General features: G+C 44.3%; 1 protein-coding gene across 1 annotated transcript in view; it reads left to right on the forward strand.

The window, feature by feature from the left end:
* Nucleotides 1-5,962: 5,962 nt before the first annotated feature.
* APBB1 (amyloid beta precursor protein binding family B member 1) overlaps nt 5,963-15,821 on the forward strand; it is a 254,045-nt gene continuing 244,186 nt past the window's right edge. The window contains exon 1 of the mRNA XM_069203665.1: nt 5,963-6,078. The gene's annotated coding sequence lies outside the window, so the exon portion shown is untranslated. The remainder of the gene's footprint in view (nt 6,079-15,821) is intronic.

Genomic DNA, 15,821 nt, shown 5'->3' on the forward strand with positions numbered 1-15,821 from the left:
CTCTGCATTGTTTACTTCACCTTCTGGCCACTGGAACTGCAACTGGACCCTCCAGGAACCGACAATATGCAACTACAGTGACGACTGCTCTGCAACATTGTTTCTCCGGCTCCTTCGAGCAACTGCAACATTTCCTTGGCTGTGCATCTTCTGAGGGCAATGAGTCTTCAGCCTGCACAAGAAGGAAGAAGGAATCGCCCTTGGAGTGAAGGAGTCATTCCCCTGCATCCGCAGGCAGCAACTGCAATAATGAATGGCTGCGTGGATCTCCTCTCCTCCAGAGCTGCGTGGATCCTGCATCATGGGTGGTGGTGTGGAGTGGACCACGCCCAGCTGTCCAACTTGGGTGGCGGTAAGCCCTTGCCTTTCCATGCAGGATAGTACTCCTGTGCACCATGTCTCTTGCAGTTACCAAAGCTTGTTTGCTTCTCCTCCAAGGGATCATCAGGCTCCGTGTAGCCCCAGCTTGCAGCACTCTTCTCTGTGACACACAGCCCTCTGCGTGTTGCACCAGCAATGTGGGACTCCTTTCTAGGTGTGCTGTGTGAGCCTCACCGTGACTCCTGTGCTTGCTCACTGTGGGTCGCCTGTGGGGGCTGCCTCCTCTTCCTGTGACTATCCTCATTTGCTGAGTGACATCCAGGATGGTCTTCGCATAGGACTCCTAAAACAGAACTTTTGTGTTTCTGGGGAACAGTCAAATAGATTCTGTTACTAGTGCAGTACCCAGTATATTTCACAGCAGAAGGCATGAAGTGGGCATCCCGTTAGTAGCACATCATACATATGGCCCCTTCTGATCTACAGGATCAGGGCATGCACAGAGCAATCCGCTCCTCTTGATCTGTCCTAATAGGTGGGGATGGGGTAGTCATTTTATGAAATCTGGGTAAACTTGGGCTGTGCACATGATTCTGGAAGGTCTCGGGCAAATTAGGGTTGTCACATTTTAATTGCCTCAAGTGATCATAGTTAATATAAGAGGAACCACCGTGAGTAACAGAATCCATGGCTTGGTTTTTTCTAGACCCCCCCAACAGACCATAGTCATTTTGCCTTCCCATTCCTCTGCTATCCTGGCCTTTGACAGTCTGCTACAAACACTGAATTTGTAAAGACATCATGATAGATTTAGTGGACTGTTTCTTTCTCTTCTGCACAGCAGCACAATGACCAGCCACGGAATCTAGCTCAGAAAGAACTGTGATCTGCCAGTGACTGGAGGTGGCGCTCAGCAGGTCCTTGACTTTGGATAACAGCCCCTATACAAATGCAGCACCAGTAGCTTCTTAGGCATTTTCAGTAGTATACGTAATACCAGAATACTGCTCAAATACATCTGGATACATCCTTTAAACAGTCAAGGTAATCAGCTGGAGTTTCACCCTTGTATTATTTGCAATTATTCATATTAGTCCAATCAGTTTCTACAGCACATACTTCAGAAACGATGTTCAAAAGGACAAATGTAGCAGAAATTAAAGTGGCTCCATCACCTGATGCTTGCCGAGGCCAATCTCTTTCTTCACTTGGCATAAAAATACCTAGCATTGATTAACATCAGTCCAGCTAGGTATGTAGCACTCGAATATTGTTTGCAATTCTTTGCATAACCTTAGGGTCGCTTCATGAATCGGGGAACTGCTGTTTGATATTTACTAGGTTGGGTGGAGACCAAGGAAGATAGACAATAACTACATCTCCTATTCCAGGACCTAGGTACTCTCGCAGGGGAAGAAAGGCATCAGAATGGACATGGGCAATTCCATCTGGGTCGTGATAGTCTTCCTAACTCATTGAGGGGGCACTGTTCCAACTAGGGCACGGGACTTCTCTCTGTCTTGTGCATCACCTAGTGAAGAACTACCTTGTACTTTCTATGATGATGGTTGAGCTCCAGGCCTGAACGATCAAATGCGTTGCCTCAGAATGGAAGGTGGGGAGGGAATACTGAGTGAGAAAGTGCTTGGTGCGTCAAGTGCGGTGTCGTCATGTCAGCATCTTCTCTCGTCCTGGAGTTGGTCAAGTCATAGCTGCTGCAATCACTGAATTCACTTGCACTGAATTTTCCTGGAGTCTGGCTGTGCCTGCTCCATTTTCAGGCACTTCTTGCAGTGCAACCTCAGCATTTTCTGCTGCATGGAAAAATTCAAAACAACCAATAAATCCTTATTTTCTTCCACTACGTCTTAGTACATCAGTTTCTTATGGGGTTCATTCGATCCCCGCTCTTTAAATTATTGACTTCTCTTCTAGGCTTCCTCGTACCAATTTAGGAACGATGACCATTTTTCTGGACTAGGATTATTTTAGGGCTCTTTCAATCTTTTCTTAAGATTATGCAAGGCCTCTGCATTCTCTACAAGAAACTAGTTTCTCACAATCTCCAGTGCACTTTACAAAAACATATATATATCTGCACATGCATCGACCATACTGGTGGTGCATCTCATGGGCAGGAATCCATTTTGCTGTGGCTTTTTCAACTTTAGATTTTTCTGCCCCTGTTTTCTTATTACAGCCTCGCTCACAGCCAAGTACACTCTCATGGGGTCTACAGGCCGTGTCCCACAGTTCATCCATTGGAGACATTGGGGTTAGACACTTAAAGGGGCGAGAGTAGTTTGAATACCTCTTTTACTGTCTGTTCTCATGGAGAGAGATATGGAAGTTCTTTTACATGTGTACACTGATCCTCTTGCATTCGGAAATCTCTGTTCACAGCCTTTTGGGGCTCACAGCTGTTCAGGTCCAACTAAATCAGAGCACCTCTTTCATTCATAGATTCATCCATTAGGGTGGGTGATATGTTTAAATGGCCTTTTTTGCCCTCACTCTGACATCCTTAAAGAGTCTTGTGGTCTATACTGTGGATTGCACGCAAAGTTCCAAGCGCTGTTTTCCCAGGAGTCCCCTGGCACTTACCCCGTCCAGTGTGCCCTGCTGTTATGTACACTGACAATTTAAATATGTTAATTCTTTGAATGTATACAGTTAGGAATAACTATAAGGCTTCACGTTTCATAAATTTAGAAGCACACTCTAGCTGTCTGAACAGCTCGTTGAGTAGGCCATCTGGCTGTCCTTCACCCAAGTCCACCTAGAGAATCCTCCATCTTACCTTTGGCACCTGTGGTTGTTGTTTGACATCTGGTTCAGGTATGCTCCCCACAACCGGCCAAGCACAGGCACTTTCCTCTAACAAATATCATCCAACTAGAGCAGTGAGCCAAGTAGTCCAACCGCACCTCCCCCTTGTCACAAATATTTTGTTGAGTCGTGCTCCCAACCAAGGCACCTGATGCTCCCAAGGTGCAACCAAAAAGGTCCAAAGTCTATGTAATACAATTGGAGGGGCACCAACAAACTTTAAAGAAAAGTAGAATCATCCAAACAAGTTGCTCCAACGCAGCCTTTATTTTCTTTAATACAGCGGAAAACAGCCAACGTATTTCGTTCACCACATGTGAAATGCCTCAGTGCAGTAGCATTTTTTTTTTTCATTGTAAAAAATCTTGCCCCCCAAAAAAACCTATAACCTATAGTGAGCTAGATAAACAGATGTCACCTCTCAATATGATGTAAAAAAAACAGTTCTGGTTACATACCATTGATGTTTCATGATAGTGAGGAACGTTGCAATCTCCAAATATATCAACTTTGCAAGTTTAACTGAATGTATTCCATTTCAATGTCCCTTTTTGTCATGTGTAGTAACTCTTAAAACTGTTACAAAACATCATATGAAATATAACTGCCCGTTTATCATCCCCAAAAACCATTCAGCTTGATATGCACGTAATTGAAAAGGAACAGACGTCTGTAAGCAATGGAAAGAAAATGGATTGAGGAAGTGATGACAATTTGCCAATAACTAGAATATACATTTCTGGCTGAGTATGCTAATTAATAGGTTTCTCCGCTCAAGAGGCATAATTTCAAAGTGAGACTAAAGCACCCTTTCACATTTGGAAAGTTGTGTTATGCAGATTTGCAGAGTTCACTTTCACCCAGGAGGGTATCCTGGCACTAAAAATCATCAGAAAAACATAGCTGCAGTGGTTACATTTACATTAACATGCAATTAACATTGGTGTGTGGTTTTGTGTGTGCTGAGAACTAAGCAACAAGGCCTTAACAAGGCCCTACATTTCCTAACACAACCTTCACTCTTAGTTTGGAGATGATGATCACCATTTTGGATTATTGGGTTACAAATTCCCTCTTGTTTCACTGCTCCCTTGCTAGGTAATCATTATACAATGCTACTGCAGCCAGGACCCTGCAGTGTGGATTGGAATTTCCTATTTCAAAGAACAATTGCTTCCTTTTGAGTTTTTGGTTGACCTTTGAGAATATAGAGAAGTACTGCGAAAATGAAGTTGTGCTGTGAAAATGAACTTGAACTACCTTGAACATTTAACTTTGAATATTTCGAAATGCTGTACGATTTCCAATTGCCGACAAAAATGCTGATGATATGACCTTCGTCCAAACCCTCAACTTTGTCAAAGAAAGCGGGACTATGCTTGAGGAAATCATGCGTAAATAGTACGTTTTCTTCATCCCTTTTGATCACAGTTATGGTTTGAGTTATGAAGGAATGGAGTGTGAAACCTGGCAATGTCTTTTAACATCATGCCATGCATGCATTCTACCCATTGGCTGGGCATGAATTAAAAAAAGGAAAAATTACAGCTTGTGGTCAGTGCCGATATATGCAACCTGACTGGCATCACTTGATGTGCCCGGGTTGGTGATTGCTAAACAGAGAAAGCCTCATTGACTCCCTGTACTAACCACACTATTCCAATCGGAGTAGAAAATACAGTCACCCAGAAGAGCACCTGGACAAGATACTGATGGAAGAAATGAGCAATCAAAAATGTGTAGTGATGTTGGTTATCAACCCAGGACATTGTCTAAGGTGTCCTATGCAACACTGAACAACTATGCCTGGTTACCTTCAGTTAAGAGCCTCAATGACCCATCACCTGTACGTCCCTTGTCCTCTTCCCAGTCATTACACTTTGAGGTGATTCTACCTCCAGACAGAAAAAACACGCAGGAGGATTCTTGGTGAGCCCAACCCACCCTTTTAGGTTTTATATAATGGTAGCATTATCTAGAATTCTCCAGTTTATTTTTTCTGCCTGTTCCAGATGCTGAGATGTTATGGGCTTGTTGGTCTCCGCTCTCTTTCACTGACGTAAGAATCTGGACTGCAGATTGTCATGGATATACCACACTGGGCAGCGGTGCTGGTCTTGGCCTCTGTTTCCCCCTCTCTGGCTTTTGAGATCTGAAGGAGAAGGGAGGCAGACATTGTTTGGCAGACTTAACAATATGCTTGACCATAGTTTGAATTGTGGTGCAGGGGTGCTTAAGTCAGTTTTTGAATAATGTATTTCTTATTGTTTTTGCATTGGTGTTCAGTAATGAGGAGGTAGTCCTAATGCTCCAATTACTAAACTGTAATCTTCATTACTCTTAGTACTACTCGTCACGACCGTTCCAAAATGCCTTTGATTAGGCTGAGATGCGTCAGGAGGACTCTGGGTAACGCTAGCATTGTATATCACCCAGGAGGGTGTGTGGCCGCTTATACCAAGAACGCACTTAGTTTAATCCAGTTGAGTCACACATGGGAAAGCAGGGAAAGCACAGGGAGGACCCAGGACACCACCTTGCATCTCTGGTGGTGGAGTGGCGTTACCCCCAGACCCTTCTGTCAGTCAGAACCCTTCCCACTCCTGCCACTGCTCTTCCCTCGGCCTGGGGCCCTCACTGGAGACCTCCAGGGACCCCACGCCACCTCCAGCTCCCTGCACGTCAGCCTCAAGTGACTGCGACCTTTCACCCCTCGCCCTAGTGTTACCCTTCTCTTCGCCCCGCCCTCTCCGCCTACCCGCCCCAATGAGAGCCGGGCGCTGCCGCCTGACTTCCGCCCGCGGCGGCTGGGTTTGCGCAGGCGCGGACCCCGGGCTGCCCTCGCCGTCACGTGACCCGCGTCAGGCAGCTTCCGGTGATGGGAGTCGGAGCCTCCCGTTATCCCAGCCGAGCACCCGCATGAAGCAGGTAACGGAGCCCGGGGAGCCCGAGGCCCGCGGGCGCAGCGAGCCCCGGGGGCGGGGGGGAGCTATCGGCCTCATCCTGGGGGAGGGGGCAGGTGTGGCGACCGCTTCACATTAAGGGGCTGGCGGTGCGAGGGGCTCTCGGGGGGTCTCGCTGGATGTCTCTGGGAGGGTTGTTGGTCATTTTTGCCGTGCATTAAGGCTGGGGGGGGCAGAGACCAGTTGCCACGCATGCTGGCCTTAAAGAAGGTTGTTTGCAGCTTTATGTAGCGCCCAAAGGTATTGCAGCGCTTTACGTGCGCACCGGCTGCATTACAGGAGGAAACATTCATTTTTGTAGGCTCTGGGGTATTAAGTGATTTGTCCAGAATCACAGGTTGTTGAGCCGACGCCGAGACTCGAACCTTGTTCCCCAGTTTCAAAGTCTGCAGCTCGGGCCGTAGTGTCACATCCTCTCCTCCTTCAGATTTAAGAGTTAAAAAAAACAGGAGGATGCATTTCTTCCATTGACTTCTATTGCAGCAGAGGCAATTTAAAAATAAAGCCACTGTTAGCATTGAAAAATCAGCATTCTCCCACCTGAATTGGGTCCATTGGCATATACGACATATTGGTGCTCATGGGGCAGAGGTGGTGTAAATTGTGCATGATTTTTAGGGCACAACATTGTATTGGGCCGGTTTGTATGTCTTGGATAGGGATTCAAAGTTGAAATGTGTTTTAGTGCTTAATTTGTAGGAGGTCTAGGGACTGATGCAAGGTGTTGGGCTCTTTGTGGGTATAGGGGGCTGTTGGGAAGGTACAGTATCTGATGCAAGTTAAGTCTTCTCGTGGGGGACATTTAGGCTTAACAGTGAGACATGGGATCTAGGGCATTTTGTGTGGCTAGTGGGAACCAGCAGGACTGGTGGCTGCCATGAGAAATGATGCTGCGAGTAGGGACAGATTGAGTGCTCAAGAAGGGTGAGAGCACTAGAAGCTGGTCAGAATATCACGGCAACTAGTAATGGGAATTGGTAACAATTGGGAGGTAATTTGAAATGGGATGTTTGGGACTGACTGAAGTATTCAAGCTGATTAGAAGTTTTAGCACCCACGGAAGGCATGGGAATTGATGCAAGTCGTTGAGGTACTGGGGCTGATGGACCGGCTTAGTGGATGGATTTTTGATGCTAATGAATTGATTTGGAGCTCCAGGGCAAATAGATGGTTATGGCTGTGGACTGGGTTTAGGGGATGTTTTATTTAGGGCCTGAGGAGAGAATATGGGACATTATTAAGTTGGTAATCATTGGGTTCAGGTGTAGGGTTCAGTAAGGAGTTTGGGTTGACGTAACTTTAGGGTCACGGTTGGATGTTGAGATGGTGCTCAGAAGTGATAGTAAGGTTCAGGGACTGGTTCGTATTGGGGCTTATTTGGTTGATCTGTGGTACTGCATGAGGCTTGAAGTGGAAAGTGGTTGTTGCTTGGTCGACTCTATTAACATTGATTTTTAGTGACAGTTCTTGGTGGGGTGAATGGTTGTGTGGTTCATGCACAAGCGAAAGCTGTGACATAATCTTTTTTTGTGTGTAGGCTTTTGAAATGCCAATTTATGAGGTTATTGATAGAGCTGAATGGCCAGGGTGAGATTTTGGATTAGTTGACATATCAAATGTGTTAAAATCATGTTGTGGAAGTGACAGTATGGTGATATTGATCGCTTCATGACTTTCTGGGTTCACAGTGGGTTCCATATCTCCCAAGTAGTATATCTTTGTGGCGCATTAGTCACCACTTGCTTTTTCAACAAACGTTAATAGTTGTTGGTGCTTGCAGTTTCCTTTTTTATTGCTAGAATTATTGTTTTAAAACGTCCACCATTCATAGTATTGTTTGCTGAAAAGCTGCAGGGGCTGGGATGATACACAGGACCTGGACCAGGAAACGGAGTGTGATGGTGTGCTCTGACAGAACGGAAGAATGGTCTGTGTTAAGTCTAGTGTTTGGGTCTGTAATATGCGCCACTTTTGAGAAAAGATGTATTTTCCAGTTTTTGAAGGCAGTGTGTTATACTGTTGTTTTGTTCCTTTGTTTTTTGTCTATCTTTGAATAACTTACATGTCATTTGTATTGTATTGAAGGGGTTCTGTTCTAGAACCTTGTGGGGAGATGGTCACTGGTTGCCTGGCTTCTGGACCTGAGGCAGGTACTGTGACGTTTTGTTAATAAACATCCCACTTATGTGGACTTTAGTGTGGTTCCTGCATTCATCTTTGGCACACGAGTTTAACAATGGTGATCAGATTTAGATTGCTTAAAGGAAGGCACCCGGTTTCCAAGTTGTGCATGTGGTGGTTTAAGAGAAGATAGGGTGATAAGATTGACGATGAGAGCAAGGAAGAAATGGCCGAAATGGTGAAAGACACGCAGAACAAGTTTAAATGTGCTTATGATGCCAAATGGAAAGTGAAGGTACCTACCCGACTTCCAAGTAGGAGACTGGGTCAGGATTCACACCCCTGGTAGGGCAGCAAAAGGGGTTACAAAGTTTGGCCAGCCTGTACATGTGGTCAGAGTAAATCATAACAGTGTTGTTACACAGGATAGGAAAGTTTGGAATGTATGGAGAGTAGCCAAAAGTGAGGTAATTTCCAGAACACAGTCATATGATGATAGACATAAAGCTACATCTATTGCTTTCCGGGTGAAAAATGAGTACGATCTAAACAAGTTCCAAAAAAGTTCCTTGATCATGTCTAGATTATTTTGCATCAAAACTGTATGATTTATTTGCTGTATACAGTTTCCTTTGTTTGGTAAATTGATTAATCTTAATTTCTATCTTTCTATTTAGGGGAAAGATGTGTTATATTGTTGTTTTGTTCCTGAAGTTTTATGTGTATTTTTGAATAGCTTACATGTCATTTGTATTGTGTTGTATTTAAGGGGTTCTGTTCTAGAATCTTGGGAGGAGATGGTCACTAGTTGCCTGGCTTCTGGACCTGAGGCAGGTGCCGGGCCGTTTCCTAATAAACATCCTACTTATGTGGACTCAAGTGTGGTTCCTGCATTCATCTTTGGCACACAAATTTAACACAGGCACTGCATAGCGGTGATCGTTTTTTATTAATCTGAGCGCTTATCTCAAGTAATGGCATTGAGTGTGTAGAATGGACTTGGAAGTACATTGTGCCTCGTTGGGTGTTTGGGGTCAGTGATGCATTGGGACCGAGCCTAACCTTGCAGATAATTTTTTATACTGTGGTTTAGTTTGGTCCATGTGTGCATTTCTGTCTTTTTTTAATCTTGATTTTATATTGAGCTTGATGTTCTGCTGCTTTACTGGTTTGCTATTGATCCATTTGCTGGTTTAGCTCTGTTATGACCTTGCAATTCAGATATCTATTGGGTGATCTGAAATGGGCGAATATTGTATTTTTGTGTATTGTAGTATTCTGCTGCTTTGATGCTGCTCTGTTTGTTGTTGCCTTCTGTCTAGTCTGAAAGTGAGGTCTTAATGGAAAAACGCACTTCTGGAGGTTTTGACGATCCCATTGGCTGACATGCCGCATTGTCCCCCCTGCGACTGCCTCGATTAGGAGTAGAGAATCTCTGGCTGTGTATTTAATGAACCCGATCCTGATAGATTGTCGAAGAAGCAGGGCCTCGTCAGCAGCAGAATTCAGCATTTTCGGAGCGCATTGCAACACCCAAGTTGTTTCTTCAGTAGCACAACAGACTCGATTTGTTGAAACTGGTGAAAATGCATACACTTACCATTTTTAAATGTCCAACTAAATGCTGTCTGTTGCCTAATAACAGTGCAGGTTTTTCCATGAGCAGTGGATGTACTCCATTGAAACGATTGTATTTTTCAGTTAGACGGGTAGAGGAAGTTGAGTGCACAAGGTGCTTGTCCATAGGTTTGTGACGAGGCACGAGATTCCCTCTCACTATGAAATAGTGGACCAGGCATGAAGACCCGCTCGATAGAGCAGCAAGTAGCTGGATGTACTTTCTGCACAGAAGAGACTGGTTTTAGGCATGGCTGCACATTTGTCATTGAATGATCACTAGATGCAGCAGAGTTTTTGGTGTTCTGCCACACAGTGGGCTAATTATGTGCCATGCTATGAAAGTAAATACAACTTATGTGGCACATCCAATATCCTCATTATCAAGTTATTTTAATGCTCCGTGAGCAGAACTTTGTACATCTGACATTTTTTATTTCCTTTGGCTGCTTGTTTGATCATAGCATATACACTCTAAGTTGTCTGGTGTATGTGTGTGTGTGTATATATATATATATATATATATTTCTGTGTGTATATTTGTGTGTAAATCTTTCTTTATTTTTTTTTTGTCTGAACACAAAACAAAAAAAGAGCATAGCAAGTCTCCACTCATCAGTCTTATTAATACATACATATGCAATCCCAGCATCTCCCGCACAATACAAATCTATTCCAGAGCAGGAGTAGCACGAGACGTACATTGCTTGTTTCTCCACTCAATAACAGTACACTTCGTTGCATGGAAACCCTTCCCCTCCGTAGGGTGTAGTTAGTATCCACTAACGTATTGGGTGTATCCGTTCTTGAACATTGCATGAGTCCTACCAAGTCTTAAACACACCCATGATTCAACTTCTGCAAAGTCACCCAGGAGGTGCGTCCAGATCTTCCATCACATTTTTATCCCTCCTGGCTAGTATAATATGTTTTGCGTCCGCTAGCGCCCAATCCAATACATCTCTGATTTACGATCCTGTGCCGGATCTCCTGGAGCCCATCCATCCCATCGCTTTGCGCCTCTGTGCCAGCTCCGCCGCCAGACACAGTAACTTACGCTGCATTTTTCTCATCTTTACCCAGGTGATTACGCTTATAGCCATTGTCGTAGACCCTTGTTCAGTGGTATTCCCGTTACTGCTCGTAGTTTTGCAAGTACCCCTTCCCGGAATTTAAGTATCAGGGGGCACAACCACTCCAAGTGGAGAAATGAGGCGCTCCTTGTATAAACCTATGACATGGGTCCGATCATCCTAGTTTTGTCTTGCTTAGTACAATCCTTGTTGGTATGTGCGGTGCAGGAAGTTAAACTTGAATCTTGCATTTGCTGAAACATCCTGCACCTGAGCACCAGCAATCTCCCAGTTTCTGTCGCTCAGCTGTTCCCCAGTATTGGTTGCTCATGCACTCTTGCCTTGGTCTGCATTCTGGGTCTATCGGATCTCATTACTCCACACGTGTTAGGTCGAGCTCAACTGCAAAACTGCCGGTAGAATCTTTGTGGCGGTCGAAGCAGCAGGGAACCCCAGATCTCCCTCGTCGTCCCAGCTAGCTTTGCATATTGCTAAAAATGACCGGGCCCACGCCAATGTATCCTGTGCCTCCTGGGAAGTGAGAAAGCCTCTCTGGGATACAAATCCCCCAAGGTGCAACAGCCTCCTTCCCATCACCTAGTCATCGCCATAGTACCATACATGTGTTTCAATAACGCAGTGATCATTGCTCCAACTCCATAGCGAAGGGCGGCCTTCTGAGAATTCATTCAGATCGCAGATAATGCTAGTCTGTCTAACAATATATGGAAAATCCCCAGGGATGTGACTACCTCTCATAAGCAGTTATAAACGTGTTACTCCTCCACACGAGCCATTCAACAATCTTTCTTCCAGTTATATTCCTCAGTAACCCATCTGCCAGCATGCTGAATATGAGCAGCACAGTAGTATATTACCAGGTCTGGAAGTCCAGGATGTTTCAAGTCCTCTCAAAACCTACTCCATATTGTAACTATGTTGCATCTCTGGCTTGTGTGCCACCATGATGCCAAATGTTGAAATCTGCCTGTCTCCCAGCGAAACCCCAGGTCGGATAATTCTGTTATAGGATAAACTGTGGGTTTATAAGTCAGTAGCAAGATATTTTTCTGCTACAATATACAAAATCAATTTAAAGTGAGTTTCACGTGAATATGTGTTATGTGATAATTGTACCCAGGTTCATGTGAACTTTCTGGGTTGCTCTTGTAATTGTTTTTTGTCTGTTAACCTCTAGAGTCATCTAATCAACCTCATTGCGTTTCTCAGTATTGCTGTCATGTGATCCAAGGAGTATACTTTTTAAGAAAATTGAAGTGCAATTGCTGAAAGTTCTTTGCTGTTGCCAAACCGCCTTCTGGTGGTATTCCCTTGTCAATAGTGTTAGAAGTGATGAGATTGTTCATTTAGTTTTCTTTATTGGAGTCCAGGCAGCCCGACCATGCTGGACTCTTGTATTTCCATCATGGAGTGGGAACCAATATTTGTGATGACCGAAAGCACTGCTGCTGGGAAAAAATATTTGTCCTTATTTCTGCAACATGTTATGTACAAAGAAATAACTGACTCCAACAAAGCCCCCTGTGGTTCCAGTGTTCCTATTTCTTTTCTGAATTAAAAATGTAATGGGTTGCTGAAGTGCTCACTGACAGTAGCATATATCTACCTGTAGGAGCATTTGCTTTATTGCAGAAAATGTGTTCTATAGGATGTATTTTTACTGCTGGCAGTATTAACATCCAGACATTGCTGATGCGACACAATTTTAGCACCACTAAGTTTTCCACCTGGCGAGCAGTGTTTTTAGCATAGTGTTAGTTTCCTCTAGTGGTCTTTCTTCAGTAATTAGGACATATTTGGAACAGGACTGGTATCCTTACTACATGCAAGACCTTATTTATAATATGTACAGTATTTGCTAAAAGCTTTTCTGCTGCTAGTGATATAACTACATTCAGAGCCTACTACTCTTGTTCACTACAAGGCCTTGCCGCATTTTTAGGTCAAGTCCCAAAACCAAAAGATTTGTTTTTCCTGTTTACATAATCTTTTTTTGTACTTGGACACCAGATTTATGCTGTACGTGCAGGGATTTTCACTTGGTTGTATTAAATGTGAGGTGCGCCTGGTAGCCCACAGTATCATTTTGTAAATGACGCATGATTGTTTTCAAGTTTCTCTGCATCATCCGAGGATCCTGTGCAAAACCTGACTGTGGGACCAATCACTGTGCAACCCAGCTTATCGCTTGCTTTGTCTCAGGAAGGACTTCTACCTATGCACAGTAACCTAATCTTCAGCCCTTTGTTTAATTTAGCAACTCTGGTGTGTCGAAGGGCTGGTAGGGTTGTTTAAAAGTATTATCTTTGGAAAGCAATCATACTATATCAAGGTTTATGTATTTCACATACATTGATCTGTTAATGCATTTTCCTACACAATTAGTAAGTGTCCAACTGTAGACGTGTTTCTAGAACAACTCGATGCTTGTAACAGCTGGGCTCCATCAGATCAGGAATGGGCCTTCACTTTTAAACAGCTGAATTACGCCACCAGGATAGATTATTTTGTTATTATCTCTTAACATGTGGCAATTTATGAAGGCTATGCCAATCCTAGAAATGCATGATGGAGACCATAATGCCCTTAAACTGGAGCTAGGAGGCCCTTTAGGCTCTGGAGGTAAGAATCTTAAACCATCACTCGTGGGTGATTTGTCTCTATCCAACAACAAAAAAGACCCTAAAGTGGGAGTATGTGGAAGCCAACCCTGACATAATGAGGCAGGCCTACACAAAAGCAGCTGAATCGTTAGGTAAAATGGAGCTTCTGCTAGACCACAAGGGTGCTGAGGAACTTATTGTTTCTGAACACGAGGACATGTTTAATGAGCTAATGGTCTTGCTCCAAAGGGAACCTGAGAAGGTATTGAAGACCTTGAAAACAATGCACCCTTGGTACGGCACAAAGTGCAAAGAAGCAAAACGTGCCCTCCTAAACACCATAACATTCCAAGATTATGGTGCTATACCAGGAGCCAGGAGCCACTGTAAGAAGGTGCGTGAACAAGCCAGAACGAGTTGGGAAACTGAAATTTGGGAATACCTGGCCTTGGCTCCAAAAAAAGGGAACTCAAAGGCATTTTTGGGGTATCGTTGCGCATGGTGGATGGTCCCAGGTATCAATAGTAGATTTTAATGTACAACCACAAAGCTGGGTCGAGCATTTTGGGAAACTGTATGCTGCCCCTGTAGGTGCTGAGGTGGGTGGAGGAGACTCCATTGAAAAGGAGAACAGGGCAGAGCAGTCAGAGCTTCTACAGATCCCTCAACAAGAGTCCTGTAAAGCAAAAAAAGTTGATTATCTCCAAAAAAGGCCCTGGTCCAGATTGCATTCCAGGCAACTTTTTTGCCTCTGAACCGGACATCTGGGTGCCCTTTATAAACACACTTTCTACGGCGATTTTAAAAGGAGGAACAATACCCTCAGCATGAAAGCAAGCTCAGGTAGTTCCAATCAATAAGAAAGGGAGGCTTGATGATCTTGCTCATTTTAGACCCATTAGTCTCCTAGACAGGGTCTAAAATATTTTTTTTCTGACAGTTTCTAGAGAAACTGGTGGACTGGACTTCCAAAAACTGTATTTTTTCAGAACTACAGGCACAGTTTAGGCCCAAGACGAGCACTTTAGATCAGTTATTGAGTTTCTCTGCAATTTATTGGAAAATGGTAGTGCTGGGGAAAGGCCATCTTTATGTAGTATTTGTTCATAGAGCAGCCTTTGACCTGATTCCCATGAAAAAGTTGTGGGAGGTTTTAGCCAACCTGGGAGTACTCAGCGGCATCTTAGATATTCTGATTAGACTCCACACTGATAATCTAGCGCATGTTGGATATGGGAAGAGCATGGAACAAACTGACTACTTTGCAATTAAAAGGGGAGTGAAGCAGGGCTGTGTTTTGGCCCCTTCCCTCTTCTCCTTATAAATCAATGACCTAGTCCAGGCACTTGACTTCCCAAATAATGCTCCTCTTAAGGTAGGTTGTTATAATGTGCTATTGGTTAGAATAGAATGTTGGTAGGTTGTTATAGGAACAGTGTCTTAGTAACGATAGATTCCGCCTGTGGACGGTTTCTTCAAGTTGGCCGAGGTGGAGGTCACATTTATGTAGTGTGCTTAATAAACAGGTAATGAAGACATCATCGCTGTCCAGACCCATCATTACAACATAAATTTGGCGACGAGTTGGAGCCAGCTGCTACAACCAAGGAGTGGTGTGACCTCTATCCTCAAGGAGTAAATGGACTAGCGTGCAGTGGAAAAGAGATGACTTCGTTGAATCTATGCCTTGTTACAATACAGCTGTATTGTTGATGGTGATTAAAGCTTAGGCTTGTCGGAAGGAATCAACGGAGGCTGTGGTCATCTGGAGACAAAAAGGGATGAGAAAGGATTTCGTTGGACCTTCGTCTTGCTACAATTTAGCGCATACAGTATAGCGCAGGTACTATGTGTAAAGGAAACACAGCCAACGGTAATTACAGGTCGCGGGCGCTGTGTGGAGTGCAACTGTATCTGTTATTCGTTCAGCGCAGAGCGCGAGAGTCCGGAAAAAGGAAAAGAAAGGACTCGGTTGAACTTTAACTTTTGCCTCGTTACAATACAGTGTTTTGTTTCAATTTAGCGCATACATTATAGCGCATGTACTGTGTATAAAGTAAACACAGTCAACGGTGATTATAGGTCGCGCGCGGTGTGGAGCGCGGCGCAGCGGTGTCTGTTATTCTTTCAGCGCAGAGCGCGAGACTGGCTGCGTGGGACAGCGCAATCTGCAGCGTGTAACTCACCTCAGTTCTTCACGGCGACCGCGGAGTGGTGTGCGGACTCATCCTGCAGATCGTGAGACTTGAGCTCATCTCAGTTTTCACAGCGGC

Source organism: Pleurodeles waltl, chromosome 8, assembly GCF_031143425.1.
Source record: "Pleurodeles waltl isolate 20211129_DDA chromosome 8, aPleWal1.hap1.20221129, whole genome shotgun sequence".
Classification (NCBI taxonomy): domain Eukaryota; kingdom Metazoa; phylum Chordata; class Amphibia; order Caudata; family Salamandridae; genus Pleurodeles; species Pleurodeles waltl.